General features: G+C 39.0%; 1 long non-coding RNA gene across 1 annotated transcript; it reads left to right on the top strand.

Moving 5' to 3' along the window:
• Window positions 1-1,324: 1,324 nt before the first annotated feature.
• Window positions 1,325-9,912, top strand: LOC116754727. Its single transcript, XR_004350150.1, has 4 exons — window positions 1,325-1,449; window positions 3,210-3,501; window positions 6,537-6,641; window positions 9,630-9,912. It is a non-coding gene; the product is annotated as an uncharacterized LOC116754727 (long non-coding RNA).
• The last annotated feature ends 544 nt before the right edge of the window (window positions 9,913-10,456 follow it).

Here is a 10,456-nt window from a genome sequence, read left to right as displayed (position 1 = left end):
GGTCCTTCACTTTTTCTATTTAACATTTTGATCTCTGATATGCATAAAAGACTATAGTGGACCCTTGATCAACATGGGTTTGAACAGCTCAGGTCCACTTATATGGTGATTTTTTTTCTCATAAATATGTACTACAGGACAACACAACCTGCAGTTAGTTGAATCCACTGGTGTGGAACCAGGGACAGGAGGGCCAACTGTAAAGATATACTCAGAATATTTGACTGCGTGGAGGGTAGGCATCCCTGACCCCTGTGTTGTTCAAGGATCAACTGTATTTGTTTTTAAGTCATTTCATGGTGATAAGACTTGCTTCACTACTAAACTGTAAATGAGGGGACCATTCACAGTGATTAACAGCAAACCTTCTGCAGCCAGACTCCTTGAGTTCAAATCCTAGTTTTGCTACTTAATAGTTGTGTGGCTTTGATCAATTACTTAATCTCTTTGTGCCTCAATTTTCTCAACTATAAAATGGGGATAATATTGATAATAATTCTTACCTTGTAGTGTTATAGAAGGAATTAAATGTATTAATACAGGTCAAACATTTAGAACAGTGTCTGGAAACTAGTAAGATCTAAAAAAAAAATCCAAGCTATTATAAATATTTATTCTTACAATATTTTATTGCCAAGATACTGTCTCAGTCAGCTAGGTAAAAATCCATCTTAGTCAGTATCTCTACATTTCCTGATAGTTTTGGTGAGCTGTATCTTGTATATACATGTGATAAACGCCCTGTGTGACATTTCTTTCAGTTCCTGGTCCTTGACAAAACTACATCTTGTGTATTCACTGAATTTTTTTACAAGGGAATATATATTGTTATGGGCTGAATTCTGTCCTCTTCCAAAGATGCACTGAAGTTCTAACCCCCAGTACCTCAGAATATTACCTTGTCTGGAAATAGGGTCTTTGCAAATTTAATCAGGTTAAGAGGAGTTCATGAGGGTGGACCCTAATCCAATATGACTGGCGTCCTTATAAAAAGGGGAAATTTGGATACAAACACATAGAAGGAAGCAGATGTGAATATGGCCATGTGCCTAGAGTGGTACATCTACAAGCCAAGGAAAGCTAAGGATTGTTGGAAAACACTACAAGCTAGGAAGAGGCAAGGGAGGATTTTCTCCTGTCAGAGAGAATCAAGGTCCTGGGACACCTTGATTTCAGATTTTTAGCTTCCAGAACAGTGAGACAGTAAACTTCTGTTGTTTTAAGCCACCTAGCTTTTGGTACTTTGTTAGAGCAGCCCTAGGAGACAAATACAGGTATCATATAGATTTATCTACTTTCTAACTAGACACTGAGGAGGCTGCAATTAATCATTCCCTCATTTTTTTTCTTAAGGGTCATGAACTATGGATTTGAAGAAATAAATCCTTAATTTCTAGGTGTAAATGAACTAACGCAATTATTTTTGATCAGTGAGTGGAAAACAAGCTGGTGAGTGACTGAACAGTGTCACAGCAACGTGACTGGGCCTAGATTTATTTCCATTTTCTACTGATATACTTTCCAAGGGATACCTTTATTAATGTTTTTTTAAAAACTACCACTGCTATCTTCTAAAATGATCTACTTTTATATTCTGGGAGACAAATGTACCTGTTAAATAAACTGTCCTTAGCTCCTTAAGTACCCATCACACTGATAGATTGATTTAGCAGGGAATTAATAGATCAGGTAGTTGAACTGCTTTACTTCTCACAGGAGGAAACTGAAGTCAAGAGAGGTTAAGTAACTCGGACTTGTGATGCACAGTCTAGAGGCTGTACTTATTATAACCTTTTTTTCTGCATCACATCACTAAGGACTTAAACGTAAGTTAAATCACATTTAAAAGATCAGATTCTTCTGGATCTTTTTTATATCCTCTTCATAGCTTGTAGTATTAGTGGCCTACCAAGGGGAAGTGATAACTGTTTATTGGGGAGAATGCTTGTTTGCCAGTTATCTTGAATCTGTAAACAAACTTGCTATTAATAGTTGAGTAGAATGTGGGTATATATGTGCGTATATATGACTTCCCTGTCCTTGTGATAGTCATAACACGTCGAAGCCAGTGCATGTGAAGTCTACACTGTTTTCTAAAGGCAGAAGCCTTCCTTAGGGTGGTTAAGTCAGTAGGAATATTTCTAAATGGGGCATCCAGTAAAGACTGGTCCTGAGTTTCGGAAGCATGTAGACATTTTTAGTACGACCTCATATCCCATCATAGCTGACTTTGGAGGCCCTGGGTGAGGAGGTCATGAGAAAGATCAAGAAACCAAAATAAAAGAGAATCTAAGAAAAACTACCAAGATCAAAAAAAAGAGAAAGGGCATGACAGCTTTAATAAATGACTTCGTCTAGAGCTATCAGTCAATTCATAGCTCGAAGACTCAACCTGGTAATTAACAGTTTAATATCTACTAATCTACAGTTACTTAGGGACCTCTCATCTTCAAATATTTGCTTCAAATATTATTAAACTTACTTTCTGCCAGAAATCATGCTAATTACCTTACAGATGTTGTCCTTCTTAATGCCACAAAACTGTAAGAAACTACAAATATTATCCTCATTTTTACAAGAATGAAAATGAAGCTTAGAGAGTTTAAACAACTTGCTTTATGTTGCATTCTTAGCAAATGATTGGGCCAAGATTTAGACTTAGATCTAACTCCAATGACACTCGCATTCATGATCTAATCAGAAGGTTGATAGAATCCCTGACTGGGCATCTTTCCGTCTCCCTGCTGTTAGGTAACATATGGGCCCTCCTGCTGGTTAAGCACTTGGGTCATTCTCTTCATCTGAGGTCAGTTTTCAATATAATCCTTTCTTCTTTCAGGCCTTAGGGATTTGGTCTGCTTACTTTTCTTTTTTCCAGCTGTCACTGATTCTCCCTCCTGTGATTCATCTCCTACTAGAATTCTGGAACAGAATACAGATTCCCTTTTTTTCCCCCTCCTTCTGTTATTTCTGATTAAAAAAAAAAAAAGCTTCAAATTTTTAAGGAGAATCTCACTAGCAACTTCAAGTTGCAATATAATGATATCACAATTGCTTCTGTGCTTCACTAGCAAAAGGTTACTTTTGTTACTGATATTAAATTTACTGTTCATAATTATTTTTGCGTATGTTCTTAGACACTTATAAGGCAATAAGTAGAATTTTAGTTTGACTCAATTACAATTTCATAACCCTTGCTCTTTCTGCAGGCGTACAACTGTCCTGATTTATCTTGCCATAGCTTATACTTGAGAGATACTAAAGACATTATTGAAGATTATATTATCAAGATTTACATCTTAAGAAATAACTAAAGACAAGAGACCTGAATATGAGGAATTTCAGAAAACGCCCTCCTATTAGCCAACTTTGCCTTTACTGAGACCAGTATTTATGGAGCACTTAAAGTTCTAAATGCTTCTTATATAAAAAGCCATGATGACGATTATCTACACTTTACTGATGGAGAAACTGAGGCACAGAATCTGTCCAAGAATACTAGTAAGTGATGGGCCTAAGATTCAAACCCAGCTCTGTATAAACAAATGCATTCAGCAGATTTTCAAAAATGTGGTATATGAACACAAATCTTGAATATTGTGTAAAGAACAAATTTCATTTTCTGTTTTTTTTTTTTTTTTTTTTTTTTTTTTTATGCGTTACGCGGGCCTCTCACTGCTGTGGCCTCTCCCGTTGCGGAGGACAGGCTCCAGACGCGCAGGCCCAGCGGCCACGGCCCACGGGCCCAGCCGCTCCGCGGCACGCGGGATCCTCCCAGACCCGGGCACGAACCCGTGTCCCCTGCATCGGCAGGCGGACTCTCAACCACTGCGCCACCAGGGAAGCCCCATTTTCTGTATTTTTTACCCTGCAATTCCTCTGGATCTTAATTTGCTTTCACACTTGCAGTATCACTCGATGCTTTGGAAAAATGGATCTCGTTTTACTTAAAAAAATTCTACAGTTAAATAATAGATGAAATGCTTTGTTAGTGTGACTTTTTTTTTTTTTGCGGTACGCGGGCCTCTCACCTCTGTGGCCTCTCCCATTGCGGAGCACAGGCTCCAGACGCGCAGGCCCAGCGGCCATGGCTCACGGGCGCAGCCGCTCCGCGGCATGTGGGATCTTCCCGGACCGGGGCACGAACCCGCGTCCCCTGCATCGGCAGGCGGACTCTCAACCACTGCGCCACCAGGGAAGCCCTAGTGTGACTTTTTTAATTTAGTCATTGTGAGGCTAGCTGGTTAGCTAATTCTTTTGAGAGCCTTGGTTTAAGTTAGTATCTCCGAATGTAAACTCTTTTTTAAAATGTACACGTGCCATTTGTCTTCTGGGTTCTTTGATAAATGCAAGTGCATAACACATATGTGATAAAACTTCAGATATACCATCCATTTTACAGTCCTCTCTTATGAACTTTACCAGCTGAAATGTTCTTACTACCGTTGAGTGTTTTTTGGAGGTATTCAATCCAGGAATACTGAATAAATTAATAAGTTTTATAGATTTGTTTTTAACTATTGTCTCTTTTTGAGGAAAAGGGCAAAAATGCCCCTCTTCCTAACCCCAAAACAAAACTGGCATTGACCTCAGAACTCAATATTTATGTTTAATAGACAGCTGTGTATAAATGTGTTTAGTAAACTATGCATAGTTCTTTTAACAGAATGGCTCTAGAATCTCAGGAAAACGTTTTTTAAGGAGAGATTAAAATGAAGATTATTAGCCAACAGTAGTAGTTCATTTTACAGCAAAAATATATTATACTGCATAAAATGGCTCTCTATTCAGAGTCATAAACTTGCTTGAAAAACTACTATGAGCTTATGCAATAGGTAACTTTGGTCTAACAGGCTTATCTTTTATCCCATTTTGTTAGATTAAAAAATTTTTTTAATACTTTAAAAATAGAACATATAATTAGTGAATGGGAAACATTTGAAGGTTATTAATAACAGCCAAAAATCAATGATGTTATTCAACTCCAAGACCATTTTGGGGGGAAAAGATTATCTTATCAATATCTGTTCTTGGATGAGATATTTTCCCTCTGTATCTATAGTCAGTTCAAGTTCAGAAAACTGACCTTCAGAGGGAGGAAACTGAGAGAGCTTTGTTTGTGGCATTTTTAAAAGACTCAAAGTCATAATATAGATTATCCTTGTGGAAATGTCTACATACTATCAAACATCTAGAGCTGTGCTGACCACATTTCAAGTTCCTAATTGCAGAGAGAAATTTCTGCCACCACTGCAGAAAGTTCTACTGGATAACACTGTTGCAGAGGGCCAGAAATGGTAGTAAATATCTTAATTGTTAGCTTATCAGTATACATCCAGATATTTTGTAACATATAAAAGGAACTATGAGTTATTTTTCCCAAGAAATTTAGAGATGACAAAAATAACTTACAAATTCATTTATCAAAATTTTAATAAAAATTCATTAATATGCTAGGCACTAGGTTAGGCAAAAGTGAATGAAGGGTGATTTTTTTTTTTAACCCTGAGTGATTACAGTCTTGTGGATAAGCTGGACAAGTATCCAATCACTACATAATGTGAGTTTTGCTCTAATGAGATTATACACTAAACAAAGAAGATATTAGCTCTGTCTGGGGGAATTGAGGAAGACCTCAAATAGGAGATGATAGTTGAGCTATTATATTAAAAAGCTATTTTTAAAGGATGTGAAATAGGAATATGAAATAAAAGGCTTAATCTTTCTTGATGTCTGTATAGGTAAATTTGGGACTAGCCCTGAACCTGAGGCAGGACACTCCACCAACATTTTGTAGCCTGCACTTGGGAATCTATATCCACTGAATACTATTCTAGAGCCACATACCAGGTGTTAGGGATGTGACTCGGCCTAATGTACAGGTTTTTTTGGGAAATCCCAGGCTAACAGCTAGAGCTGCTATAACCCACAGTGTGATAGACATGAAGGGATTAAACAGTAAAGCCTGAACACTCCCAAGCTCCTGCTGCCAGGCCATGGTGGATGGAATAACATGGGGAATGTCGCAGGGCTGCAGAGTGGGTGGCTCCATTCTCAGTGGGACTCTTCTAGGTTTGTACGTGTCCCTCCCACCATCACAGCTTGGGGGGATGCAGATAACGCCCCAGGGAATGTGCACTGGGAGAATAAACGAGTGGGGGCTCAGGCTGAGGGCAATCTCTGATGGCCTTCCCGCATGAACGTAGTAGGGCAGGTGGGAATCCTGGAGGTGGGTAAGGGGTCCAGGTAGTATCAGAACTTTACGATGCTGGTTAAACACAATCACCAGTTCCTTCAGCGAGAAAGCCTGGAAGTTATTTAGCCACTGTAGTATGTTGTCTATAAACTGGTGTATGTCTTCGTATCAGTCAGGGTCCAATCAGAGAAGCAGAACCATTGGGAACTATATCTGTAACAATCAGAGATTTGCTATAGGGATTGGATTTTATGCAGTTGTGGGAGCTGGGAGCTCAGGAGGAGGCACTGAACCTTGTGTCAGTTCTGTGTCTGATGTTGAGGGAATGGGTGTCTTGCAGAAGCTGGGAGCCTCCGTCATGTCGCTAAACACTCTCCAGGCCCAGGAGCTGGAAGTAAGGAAGAGGGTCCTGGGAAAGATGGAGCAGCTACTTTCCACCAACGAGGTAAGAAAGTAGATAAATGACAACGTGTGTGAGCTACAAAAATGGCTGCGGCTTCACCTCCATCCTCCAAATCTCACGCAATAATCTCTCCTGGGCCTAACCAGAGATACACAGGAAACAGAGCTCTAGGAAACGCAGTTCAGCCCGGCCAAGCTGACACATGGCAAAGTCAGCATCTCCTTAGGGGATGGTGTTTCGGTCACAGGCAACAATCTTTGGTTAACTTCGTAGAGCCATGTGTTAAAACAGCCAAAGACTGCTTTAGGTATTTATAGAGAGAAATACTTAAATGGAGTAGATTCTGACTATTCTACTTGAGTCTGGTGCTCCAAGTGGGCAAAACCAGATAAGTATCACTTCTTAGATGATTTTAACTTGGTGAGCAAAGGCCTATGGAATGTTGACCTTCACAGCCACATAGACTTGGCTACTTTCCTCTTGAGGGCTAAAATTATATGTAGATTTCTTCATAAGTATGCAAAATTAACTAAGTGGGAGAAAATGCCTAGATAAAATTGTTAGGTATTTATTGACAGGTACCCACGACGTTGGGAGACTTCCCTGTGCATGAAAATTGGTATGAACCACATAAATATATCTCACTAAACTCAAACTAAATGTATCCCCTACTCAGCCTCTGCTTAGCTGGATCTCAAAATGCCTAGGCACTCTAAAAGCAATGAACCTGAGGGGAAGTAGGAACTGAAAGAGACAGTGGTCTTAACTGATCGTGGTTTAAATTTCTCACTTTGTAAACTTTATAAAACTATCTAAACATGTAAAATCATTACCAAGTCTCTTGGGAACCATGAAAGTGAAGTACAGTTGTCCTTCTGTGTCTGAGAGGGATGGGTTCCAGGACCCCTAGAAGATGCCAAAATCCACGGATGTTCAAGTCCTTTATGCAAAATGGTGTAGTATTTACAATATAACCTGCACACATCCTCCTGTATACTTTAAATCATCTCTAGATGACTTATAACACCTAATGAAATAGAAATGCTATGTACATAGCTGTAAATAGGATGCAAATGCTATGTAAATAGCTGCTGGAGTATGGCAAATTCAAGTTGTGCTTTTTGGAACTTTCTGAAAAATTTTTTCCTGAATATTTTCCATCTGCTGTTAGTTAAATCGATAGACGCGGCCCCTGTGGATATGGAGGAGAGCAGCTGTACACAGACGCTTAAGCTTCTTTAGGTCTGTGGTCAATCTGCCTCTGGCTCATGCTTTATTATGATTAACTGTGAAGTCCCTGAGATCATCACCCACACCGCTTAGCACAGTCCTTAGCACATGTTTGTCTCTTATTAAAAGTTTGGGGAAGGCAAAATAAAATAAAGGGGAGAGAGAAAGAAAGAGGAAGAGAGAAGGGGGAGGGGGGAGAAGAGCAAGGGAGCAGGGAAAAGGGAAGAAGGGAAGAAAAAAGGAAGGAAGATAGCAAAGAAAAAGAAAGGGAGGAAAGGAGGAAGGAAAGAGAGAGGGAGGCAAAGGGGAAATGTACAAGTTCATTGAACCAATTAAAGACAAGTCCTGGACCAGATTCCAGGTAATCTAGTCAGTTCCTTGAGAAATCAAATAAAACTAAGCATATATTTTGTAGATCATATAAATGTTCATTATGGCATGATGTAGAAAAATAATAGTTATGAGAGAAAAATAGTGTTTTATTCTTTAAAAATACCTTATACAAAGATTTCTACAGATTTGTAGGGTCTTAATGAAGATTTATTTTTAGAAGTTTTGATGTCTAATATTTCCTTGTTTAGTGATCAAATATAAACTATATGAAGGGTCAGGAATGATTATTTTGGAGTCTCTGAATCCCAAGGGGCCTGTGGCTTGAACTCAAGTGGTCTGTCAACTTAGACAGGAAAAAATAACAATGTTTTCCAATAATTTCTAGCTGTAGTTTAGCATGTCCTTCAAGTATGAATGTAGGCAGCAAACAGTAACATTAGCCTGTGACACACATTTTCAAATCACATGTTGTCAATATCTCAAATATGTTTACTCTATTTACTAATTTGAGATCATAGCAGTTATTAGACTGGCCACTAGATGTTGTTCCTTAATGTGTTAATGAAGGAGCATACGTTAGTCTATTTCACATTTGTCATTTTAAATCTTTGGGTAACTATATTTCAATATAGTTTCTAATTCTAGTATTTTATTCCATACACTTAAAAACATTATTACAAAAGGGGTACATAGGTTGCCAAAGAGTCCCATGTGCACAAAAAGGATTAAGAAACCCTGCCTTTTGCAAGGACAAAATGTCTCCTTCATTGCAGTATTTTTTTCGGGTTAGTATTCTAGAGATAAGATTGGAAAATAATGGTGATTACAGGCGTAGTACACAAGGTGGCAGCACATCACAGTTTAATTTCCCCAAATCAAATCCCCTCATTCTCGGAGGTATCTGGATGCTTCAATGTAAACAAGGAGATTATTAGGATGTAATACATTTTCAAAAAAATAGCCTTTGATACTTTCAGCCTTCTAATGTATATTGGTATGCTCTTTTTGTGTGTGTGTGATATACTGCACACATTAAAAAAAAGTTTCTCAGTGTGAGAAACAATAAGAAATGAAGTTAAATTATTTTCAGGATTTTCTCTAAATGTTTCCTAAAAACAAAACAAAACAAAAAAACCCCACCAAAATTCAAAGAACCAAAAAAGACACTACCCTTATGAAGAGAGACTTTTTTCTTAGTATAGGCACCATGGTTTCATTTACACTAATATGTTCTATGTGCCCAACGGGTAATTGGTGAATTACATAAAACTTTTTCCACCGGCATACACCATTTATAATCACACAGCCTCTCTGGTTTAAACTTACGAGTTTTTTTAAGTGAAAACAAAAGGAGCAGGGAGGTAGAGGTGGTAAAATGCTCCTGGGTGGAATAGGTTGAAAGTTGGCTGTGATGCTTCATTTCTCCCACGATACCTGCAGTGTTTCCTTTTGCTTTCCCTTTTTCAGGACTGGGGATGGGGCTCACGTCGGCACCTCAAGGAATAACGTGCCTGGAAGAGCCTTCTGGAAGGATGTGAGTCATGAGAACGAGACCTGGAAAACTGAGTTGCCCTGGCCGGAGAAAGCCCAGGAAAATGAGGACCCAGCCAGTCTGCTCCCAGACAGACAAGAGAGGCCAGTTGAGGCCAGGAGAATCACACACACCTGATTCTAGCTGTATGAGCCATAAGCGCTTATTCTTTTTAGCCACTGAGTTTTAGGGTAGTGTTTTAGGCAGCATTGTTTGTAGAACAGCTAAGTGTTACAAACTATTCTTTATTACTAACTAAACATGAGCACATGCCCAACCCAGGTGATATGTTTTAACAAAATGTAGAAACTATGAAATACCTAGCATTCTATTGCATCAGCTATTTTGGCCTGTGTGATGTTTACTGAGAGCTTCTAGCCATTTAGTAAATCTAGTTTTGACTTTAGGTACAGGAACTGGGGGTAAAAGAAGAAACTGAGTATCGGCATGGGGAGGAACCGTTATATATGAATGTTTGTGTCCCCCGCAAAATTCATATGTTGAAACCCTACCCCCCAGTGGGTCTGTATTTGGAGATAAGGGCTCTAAGGAACCAATTAAGGTTAAATAAAATCATAAGGGTGGTGCTTTCATAGAACTGTCTTCGTAAGAAGGAATATCAGAGATCAATCTCTTTCTCTCTCAAGCCCTGTGTGCACACAAAGAAGAGTCGTGTGAGAACACACAAGGCCAGCTGCTTACAAAACGTGCCTCGGAATGAAACCTACCTTGCTGGCACCACGATCTTAGACTTCCCAGCCTC

The sequence above is a fragment of the Phocoena sinus genome, chromosome 5, assembly GCF_008692025.1.
Source record: "Phocoena sinus isolate mPhoSin1 chromosome 5, mPhoSin1.pri, whole genome shotgun sequence".
Taxonomy (NCBI): domain Eukaryota; kingdom Metazoa; phylum Chordata; class Mammalia; order Artiodactyla; family Phocoenidae; genus Phocoena; species Phocoena sinus.
The sequence above is the reverse complement of the archived record's forward strand: the minus strand, read 5'-3'. Positions and strand labels throughout refer to the sequence as shown.